The 9,808-nt window shown below is 47.5% G+C and overlaps 1 non-coding gene across 1 annotated transcript; it reads left to right on the top strand.

Annotated features, from left to right (window-relative positions):
* Positions 1-4,885: 4,885 nt before the first annotated feature.
* Positions 4,886-4,968, top strand: trnal-uag (transfer RNA leucine (anticodon UAG)). Its single transcript has one exon. It is a non-coding gene; the product is annotated as a tRNA-Leu (tRNA).
* The last annotated feature ends 4,840 nt before the right edge of the window (positions 4,969-9,808 follow it).

Raw genomic sequence — 9,808 nt, 5'->3', positions numbered from 1 at the left:
CATTTTTCCAGAGCTGGCAACATCCTCGTAAACCTCCTCTGTAACCTCTCTAGTGCAATTACATCCTTTCTGGAATGAGGTGACCAGAACTGCACACAGAACTCAAGTTGTGGCCTAACTAATGATTGATACAGTTCCAGCAGAACCTCCCTGCTCTTATATTCTATACATCGGCTAATAAAGGAAAGGATTCCATAAGCCTTCTCAACCAACTTAACAACCTGTCCTGCTACTTTCAGGGATTTGTGGACATTCACTTCAAGGTCCCTCACTTCCTCGACACCTCTCAGCATTCACCCATTAATTGTGGATTCCTTTGCTGTGTTTGACCTCACCAAAGGCATCACCTCACACTTCTCCAAATTGAGTTCCATTTGCCACTTTTCTGCCCACCTGACCAGTCCATTTCCCCGGCTCTCCTAATGAGCATTTCACCACGTGCCTTGAGCTGAGTTACTCATCACAGAATTCCCACTATCTGATTTACTCTTGTAGCCAGAGTATGTATATGAATGGTCCTGTTAAGCTTTTGTCAATGGTAACCCCCAGGATGTTGATGGTGGGGGGATTCAGCGATGGTAATGCTGTTGATCGTCAAAGGGAGATGGTTACATTCTCTCTTGTTGGAGATGGTAATTGCCTGGGACTTATGTGGTGTGAATGTTACTTGCCACTTAGCAGCCCAAGTCTGAATGTTGTCCAGGTTTTGCTGCTTCTGGACACGGACTCCTTCAGTATCTGAGATGTCCCGAATTTGTCCTTTTATGAAACCTTGGTCAGGACTCACTTGGAATATTGTATCCAGTCTTGGTCTCCTCACATGATGGGAGATATTGAGGCTTTGGAAAGGGTACAGAGGAGAGACATTCGACTAATTCCCAGTATAAGACATCTTGGTTATCAAGTTAGACTGAAAGAGTTGGGACCCTACACCTTAGAGAAACCTAGACTGAGGGGTGATCCGATTCAGGTTCATAAATAATGATGGGTCCAATTTGGCATGGGAGAGGAGTCAAAACTTTATATTGGAAAAGGCCAGATGGCACCCGGATCACATTAAATTTCATTTTCAGTGGTGGGTTAATGGACCAGGATGGCCGAGTGGTTAAGGCGTTGGACTTAAGAATCAATAGACATGTGTCTGCGTCGGTTCAGACCCCACTCCTGGTATCTGTGCTTACAAAATGTTATTTATTCTTTCCCTGACTTTTGCCTTGCACCATCATCTCTTCTGTCATTTGATCACTCTTGCCTTCCAACTGATCACAGCTTCCTATTATTTGATCTGCCCCAGCACCGTTCCTTGGCTCTGCGCTTGCTTATAAACTGGTAAATCTTTAACTTAATCTCCTCTGTACCCTGACAATGACCTTCTCATCCTTCCTGGATTGTGGTTCCTCACAGGATCCGCTGCCTCTCCGACTCCCCTCCATGTAACTGAAGGCCCTGAGCCTTGGTCTCGCTTTATACGCTAGCTGGTAGTTGATTCCTTGCAGGTCTGCCACCGCTCAGGAGAAGCTCAAGACCCAGATCAAGCAAAGTATCAAGAGGAATGTGAACAAAGGCTCCCTGGTGCAGAGCAAGGGACAGGGAGCCTCCGGCTCCTTCAAAATCAGCAAGAAGGAAAACTCAGGGAAAAGTGGGAAAGAAGGTGAAGAAACCAGCAGACAAGAAATCTTCAGTGAAGAAACCAGCAGACAAGAAATCTTTAGTGAAGAAACCAGCAGACAAGAAAGTGACAACAAAGAAAGTAACAGCCAAGAAAACGAGCAGCAAGGCGGCGGCAACGCCAAATAAGGCGGTGAAGAAAGCAGCGCTTCAGAAAAAGTCTCCTGCGAAGAAGGTCAAAAAAGGCAAGAGTGCGGCGGGCGGAAAGGCGCTGAAGAAAGTGCAGACATGGAAGAGCAAGGTCAAGCCGAAAGCAGCGAAGTCTCAGAAAGCAGGGTCTGGAAAGAAGTGAAAGCGCGGGAAACTTGTAAACATCTGAACACAAAGGCTCTTCTCAGAGCCACCCACATCTCTCAGGAAAGAGCTGATCCCCTGATCAAATGATCCCTGTCCAGGCCCCGCCTGCAGATTCCACATGGAAATGATTTGGAGTAAATCCAGGATCCCTGGTGACTCCCCTCCGCCCAGCCCTTTCCCCACTCTCTGTCATAAAACAAAGGGATGTCCGGCCCTCACTCTAACTGGGGATGCGTTCGGTGCAGTCTCAGTTCACAAATTCAGGGGGAGAGTTTGTAAGACAGTAACACTGGCGGAGAAACCCCACCTCACAACTCAAACCCCAACACATGAGTTTCTCCAATTCAACTGGAGTCGGGTGACAACAGGAGCTGGGATAGGCTGTGATCGGGAATGTTAGGAATGGATTTGTTCAGGGAGGAACGTACCTGGAATCTCCGAAAATAATAGTTCCTTATTTCCCCAGATGACACATTCTGCAGTGAGAATGAAAAGTCTCTTCACTGCTTCACATTTACTAATTGTTTGGTTCGAGATGAATAATGAGTCAGAGAGTAATGACAGGATCTGAAGCTTCTCTCACACCAGCCCTTGAATGACTCAGTGTGAAGTGTCCAATGTGTGAAGCTACTGCCAGGGTTTGTCAATCTGAACAGTTTCAGCTCAGTTCCTGGGGGCCTGGAATCCCCGCAGTTTGACTCTGTCTCTGTTTGGTCACCCGCTTCTCAATCCAATTCTTAACCAATAGGAGAATCACATATAAGTAAATAGAAGTTCTCATTGGCTTAGATTTTCCAATTGGAAAAAGCCTGGCAATTCCAGAGCCAGAAGGAATTGAAGTGATGGAAAATTTCAATTTTCAGGCAACAATTTTAAAACCTCTCATTTTATGTTCTGTTTTACTGTATTTACCGTCACAAAATCCTGACGCGATTTTAGGAATCGTTTTCATTTGTCAATCTGTTAACTGTAAGCAGCGGGAGGAAGGTCCAGTACAGCAATTTAAAACGGGACAAATATCAGCTTCCACTCTGTAAAAGGAACAAATTAGCGACTAACCGCTTCTCACAGGCTTCTCGGGGACTGACAGAAACGAGCGGTTTCTGATCTTTTCTCCTGAAAGAGGCGGATAATGCTGCAGGGAGCAATGAACTGCCCTTCACTTTCTGGCTGCTAATACACCCCTGACTTTAAACAGTTCAAACAGCGACTGATGCTTCTGCCGGAAAATGAGCAGATTCACCAGAATGATCCCGGTCCATCATGGCCAAAGACATCCAGCTGGCCCGCCGCATCTGCGGGGAACGCACCTAAAACCCAGCTTCAGTAACAAGTGTAACAAGGGCTCTTTTCAGAGCCACAAAATCAGCAAAGGAAAGAGCTGCCATCTCTGTTCATCATCAAACCCATTAGATTGGAGGGGCGGCCACATGGTTTCTGTTTTGTCACATCACTTTCCCGAAAGGCCTGTCGGACTGAGAGCTGATCTGGAATTTAGAAAGCAGCATTACCGGAGACTCATTGCTGCTCAGCACAATCTCAACCACGCTCCTGGGATCCGTTAGCTGGCATTTGGGGAAAAGAAATGGATCCCAGTTTTATTTGGAAGGCATTAATGGAGCCGGGTCCGTTCACATGAGGGTTATTTACAAACATTACCCAATAAGTTCACTAATATTTGAATCCATTGGAGATCAGTACACAGGAAATGTAAGGCAGCTCGGTCACTCTGACTGAAACCGCCAGTTCCCCGGGGTTGCAGACCCTGACACTGCGGGGAGAGAATCCCCGACTCGATCCCGCTGCCGGATGAAACAGACAGCTCTGTGTCCGGAGAATAGGGAGGGCCGGGGGGAAGGCACATATTAAAGCGCTGCAATGGATTCAGCTCCTGTGTGTGAACAACTCTCACTGATTCCGTCCTCTGGGAACAGTGCGGTCCAAACAGATCAGGTTAGGAGAGAAACACACAGCCCGAGAATGGCCTCTTTCTTCCTGCATTTACTCTGTTCTGGGAGCAGATTCTCATTGAGAAGTGGCGCTCAGATCACCAGAGAGAAAAAAAAGACACAATTCAAACTGTCCAAATGAAAAACAGAGAATTAACCCGGACACTTCCATTATTGAATTAATTCATCAGCTCCGAACCAGTTCCCGTTAATGTACCGGGATAATCTCGGGATTTATCAAATTGAAGGCAGCGGGATTTATTAAATTGTTGAATCTGACACCCGGTAGTTCAGTTCTTCACTGAACTGGAGGGGGAGATGTGTGAGCAGAGAAACAGAGCGAAATCCAGAGAGGGAACTGAAAACACACCTGGACAGATGTGAACAGGTCAATCCACTGTGACAATAACTCCATCTCTGACTCCTTCCTGACAGTAACCAGTCCTTTCACAGAGAATGTGAGTGGCTCTGAAAAGAGCCATTGGTTTATTAGATGACATTTTGGCCGCTTTACTTTTTCTGGGAGCTCTTGAGTGCTGGATTTCTTGGGCAGCAGCACGGCCTGCATATTAGGCAGCACCCCGCCATGAGCGATAGTCACCCCTCCCAGCAGCTTGTTGAGCTCCTCGTCGTTGCGGACGGCCAGCTGCAGGTGTCTGGGAATGATGCGGGTCTTCTTGTTGTCCCGGGCCGCGTTACCGGCCAGCTCGAGGATTTCAGCGGTCAGATACTCGAGCACAGCAGCCAGATCGACCGGGGCTCCGGCACCCACACGCTCAGCACAGTTACCCTTTCTCAGGAGCCTGTGAACACGGCCCACCGGGAACTGCAGTCCAGCCCGGGAGTAGCGAGACTTGGCCTTGGCCCGAGCTTTCCCGCCGATCTTTCCTCTTCCAGACATTTCCACAATCTCACAAATACTTTCACAAAGAATGAATAATTTCCTTAGCATTGATAGCATATCGCAGGCAGTCAGGATGGCCGAGTGGTCTAAGGCGCTGTGTTTAGGTCGCAGTCTCCACTGGAGGCGTGGGTTCAAATCCCACTTCTGACACCTTGTGTTTTGACTGAACTGGAGGCATTTGGGAGCAGCGGCAAAAAGCAAAGAAAAATCAGGAAAGAACATGGGCAAACAAAATAACAATGGACCCAAAGATGTTGCATGAAAACATTAGAGTCAGAGGCAACGAAGCAAACAGCAGGGCACAGAAAAGATCAAAAATGTAACCTTTGCATCGGTTTGGAAGATGTTGCCAATATCCTTCAAGAATACATTGCTGTCTTCCCGAATGAGAGGGTGATGCAGATATTGTTATTAAGGAGGAGGAGTGTGAAGTATTGGACGTGATTACTTAAGGAGAGAGGAAGTCTTAATGGGATGAGCATCCTTGTCTGTGGATAAATCACCAGGACCAGATGAAATGTACCCCTGGCTGTTGAAAGAAGCCAGGGAAGAAATAGTGGAAGGTCTGACCATCATTTTCCAATCCCTCACTGGATACAGGTGTGGTGCCAGAGGATTGGAGGTCTTGTAACGTTGCAATAAAAGCAAAAATACGAGGCAGATCAAGCAGGGCTGATCCTTTTGAGTAGAGAAACAGGGCTGAATTCCCTGAACCAGTGCTACAGCTTTCAGAATAGAAGGAGCCTATACACACCTGATGGGTTCCACTTAAACAAAAGAGCTGGAGGTGTTGACGGTCAGAACAGATAAAATGTGGAGGAGTGTTTGAAGCAGATGCTGTGTGGTTTTTGTAGTTGTACTATGGAGTTATTTCAAGGAGGTGATTCTGAATGTAATGGATCAACGTGGACCCGTCCAAGGCAAAGGTTCTAAGCTTCACTGTGGTCCAGCCTGGTTGAATGGAACTGAAGCAAACAAATCATCCAGAAGTGGAAAAGAAATATAAGGCCATGAAAGCACATAATTCAGATGGATGCAATACCAGATGGTATGGCAAGAGTGTAAAACAGCAACAGACTGGTGAATAAAACTTTCCCATTGAATGAGACAAGAGAAGAGAAGGGTAATAATAGTGTCAGGTGAGTTGTGACACTATTCACATTCCACCTTGATCTGAATAGGACTGTTGAAGGGAGTGATTGAGAAGAATAGAGGAGAAATGAAAAGAAAGGAGAAATAAACAAAAGGTCTTTTGATTTTAGAATGCTTGTTTTTGGAAATGACAGACTGTAAAGTGTGTGTGTCAGAAGATATAGAGCGAAGTTGGGTATGACAAGATCACAGGAAAGTTGTGCCCTGAGACAAGGTGTGTGTTGACAGGAAAGCTGCTTTCTTTTGCACAAAATGTAATTTATTCATATAATTTGTGCAATTACATTGCAAAGCAGTTCAAATTTAATATTACATAAGGTACAATACAGATCAGTGTCCTTCAATAATGTACATGATGTATCTCACTATCCCTGCCTGCACAGGTTATATTTGCAGTATTTACATTACACATCAAACATTCTCTGGTGCAAACAGTCCGAGGGGTTTTACACGGGTTCCAGCCCCTCACTGTACTATGGCCTACTAGGGCCTCAGACTGCAGCCTTTCCCCATTGAGTCTCCATGGTGGCTTCCCCAAGCTTTAATGCCGTCCCACAGCACATAGTCTTGGACGTTGCAATGTGCCAGTCTGCAACACTCGGTCATGGACAGCTCTTTGCACTGGAATACCTGTCCCACGGCCGGGCTCGTTCTCAATAGAGATCATTTCAAATGAACATTTCCTAAATCCGTGCTTTCTCTCTCGCAATAAAGAGAACAGGATGTCTAGCAGATTCAGTGTGAGACAATAACACTGCCGGGTAAAGGCCGCTTTCCAACTCCAATCTTAACACAGGAGATTCCCCAAACAGCTACAGTAAGGTGTTGTAAACTGCTGGAAGCGGATGTGTGTGGAAATGGTGATGTTACTGAGGAGGTTTCTTCGTATAGAATGGACTGTGTTCAGGTGGGAATATTACTGAGTGTTAATTGCATCGGGACCATATTTAAAAGCTCCGGCTTTCTGGAAAGCCTTGACTATGAAGGCCGAGTCTGGAAGGGTTTGTGTGGAGAGCTGGGTTTCGGTTCTACTGTTAATAAAGGGTTTGAAATTGGCAGCCCGGAGGAAACTGGAGGTGGAGCTGAAAGATGAGGGGCCGTTCTCTCTCTGTCTGTCACTCTGGGTGTCTCCTCCATCTAGCTCTCTGTTTAATCTTCACTCTTGTCTCCTCCCCTCCCTGCTCTCACTCTGCCTTTCTCAGCCAGGTCCGGGTGGCCTGTAAAAAAAGGAGCCTGACGGAATCAGTCTCTTTTATTGTGCACTGATTTGAGGCAAGAATCAACATGTCTGGCAGTAAACAAGAGTATGCTCCAGGCTGGCAGTATGTTAGAATCCATGAGGAAAGGCATCATCACCCTCATCGACAAGCGGAAGGGGGAGCGGACAGAAATAAGAAATTGGTGGCCCATCTCACTGCTTAATGCTGACTATAAGATTCTGTTAAAAGTCATAGCCAGTCGATTCAAGTCTGCTCTGGAGTTGGTGATTCACCCTGGTCAGACCTATACTACACCAGGCAGGACAATCTCTGATAGCATTGCGCTACTCAGGGATATGATCACCTATGTACGGGACAGGAGGGTGGACATCTGCCTCATCAGCCTGGACCAGGAGAAGGCTTTTGACAGGATATCGCATACTTACATGATGGATGTGCATTCCAAAATGGGGTTTGGGGAGGGAATCTGCAATTGGGTCAAACTACTCCACACAAACATCAGTAGTGCAGTCTCAATCAATGGGTGGGAACCAGAATGTTTCCCGATCCAATCTGGAGTCAGACAGGGCTGTCCTCTCTCCCCTGTCTTGTTTGTTTGCAGTATTGAACCCTTTGCTGAGTCTATTAGGAAGAATGCGAGCATCATAGGGGTGACAATCCCAGGCAGCGGAGGCACTCAGGTTAAAACCTCCCTGTGCTTGGATAACGTCGCCGTTTTATGCTCGGATCCACTGTCTGTGCGCAGACTAATGAGCATCTGCGACCAGCTCGAACTGGCCTTGGGAGCCAATGTTAAACATGGCAAGAGCGAAGCCATGTTCTTTGGGAACTGGGCTAACCGATCCTTTGTCCCCTTCACCGTTAGGTCAGACCACCTGAAGGTGCTGGGGATATGGTTTGGAAGGGCTGGGACGTGCACCAAAACCTGGAAGGAGCGAGTAGCCAGGGTCCAACATAAGCTGAGCATGTGGGAGCAGCGATCTCTCTCCATTGTGGGTAAGGACCTGGTCATCAAGGGCGAGGTGCTCACATTGCTGTACGTGGTGCTGGTCTGACCCATACCGCATTCCTGCGCTGTGGCGATCACCTGAGCCATTTTACGCTTCATCTGGGGATCCAAAATGGTCCGAGTCCGGAGGGACACGATGTTCAAACCTCTGGATAAGGGCGGGAAAAATGTACCCAACTTCGCCCTCATCCTTCTGGCTACCTTTGTGTGTGTAGATCCCCAGTTTGCAAACTTCAAGTGTCACTACGTGCTGAGGTTCTATCTGTCCCCGGTGTGGCAAAGGATGGGCCTGGTCATATTGCCGCGGAATGCTCCATCCAGTTGGACTGTGCCATACTGCCTATCCTTCATGGAAAAGTTTCTGTGGAAAAACACCTTTGACCACCAATCCATCAGGCAGTGGTCTGCACGGAATATCCTCAAGGCCCTACGGGAAAAGGAGCTGGTGGATCCTTTCGGATGGTCCCCTGAGCAGAAGACCAAAGTCATTTGGCAGAATGCCTCATCACCAGAACTTTCAAACAAGCACCAAAATGTAGCCTGGCTGATGATGAGAAGATCCCTCCCCGTCAGATCCTTCCTGCACACCCGAAGTCTCACCCCATCCACACGCGGCCCTCGAGGTGGCTGTGGTGGAAAAGAGACGTTGCCCACCTCTTTCTGGAATGTGTCTTTGCAAAGCAGGTGTGGAAGAGATGCAATGGTTTTTGTCGAGGTTCATCCCAAGCAGCTCTGTAGCACAGGAGTCTGTGCTCTGTGGGCTGTTCCCAGGGACGCACACCGAGATAAACATCAACTGTTGCTGGAGGACTATCAATTCGTTGAAAGACGCTCTTTGGTCTGCCCGAAACTTGCTGGTCTTCCAGTGCAAAGAGTTGTCCACGACCGAATGTTGCAGACTGACACATTCCAAGGTCCAGGACTACGTGCTGAGGGACGCACTAAAGCTTGGGGCAGCTGCAGCAAAGGCTCAATGTGGAAAGACCACTGTGTAAGATCCCCTCACCAAGCTGAACTGAGGGGCTGGATCCATGGGAAACCACTCGAACTGTAGCCAGAAAATATTTGTTTGCTGTAAAATGTACATGGCATGACAATGAAATGGAAGGGTTGTGAGGCAACTCACTCCTGTATTGAAGGAAACTGATCTCCTTTGCACTCTCTGTATTGTTTGACTTGGTGCTTTTTGGAACTGTTTTGTAATGTATTTTTTTTTACAGATTTTTATGAATAAAGTATATTTTGGAAATTAATAAAAGAAAGTCTGGCAGAGGTAAAGGAGGGAAAGGACTGGGCAAAGGCGGAGCAAAGCGGCACCGCAAAGTGCTTTGTGATAATATCCAGGGCATCACCAAACCAGCAATCCGCCGCCTGGCTCGCCGTGGCGGGGTCAAGCGGATCTCGGGTTTGATCTGTGAGGAGACTCGCGGGGTGTTGAAGGTTTTCCTGGAGAATGTGATCAGGGATGCGGTCACCTGCACTGAACACGCCAAGCGCAAGACGGTCACTGCCATGGATGTGGTGTACGCTCTGAAACGGCAGGGCCGCACTCTCCACGAATTCAGCGGCTGAACAACTCGACCCTTTCCAGCAAACACAACAAAGGCTC

The sequence above is a fragment of the Heterodontus francisci genome, unplaced genomic scaffold, assembly GCF_036365525.1.
Source record: "Heterodontus francisci isolate sHetFra1 unplaced genomic scaffold, sHetFra1.hap1 HAP1_SCAFFOLD_708, whole genome shotgun sequence".
Lineage (NCBI taxonomy): Eukaryota > Metazoa > Chordata > Chondrichthyes > Heterodontiformes > Heterodontidae > Heterodontus > Heterodontus francisci.
This window is presented reverse-complemented; position numbering and strand designations above follow the sequence as displayed.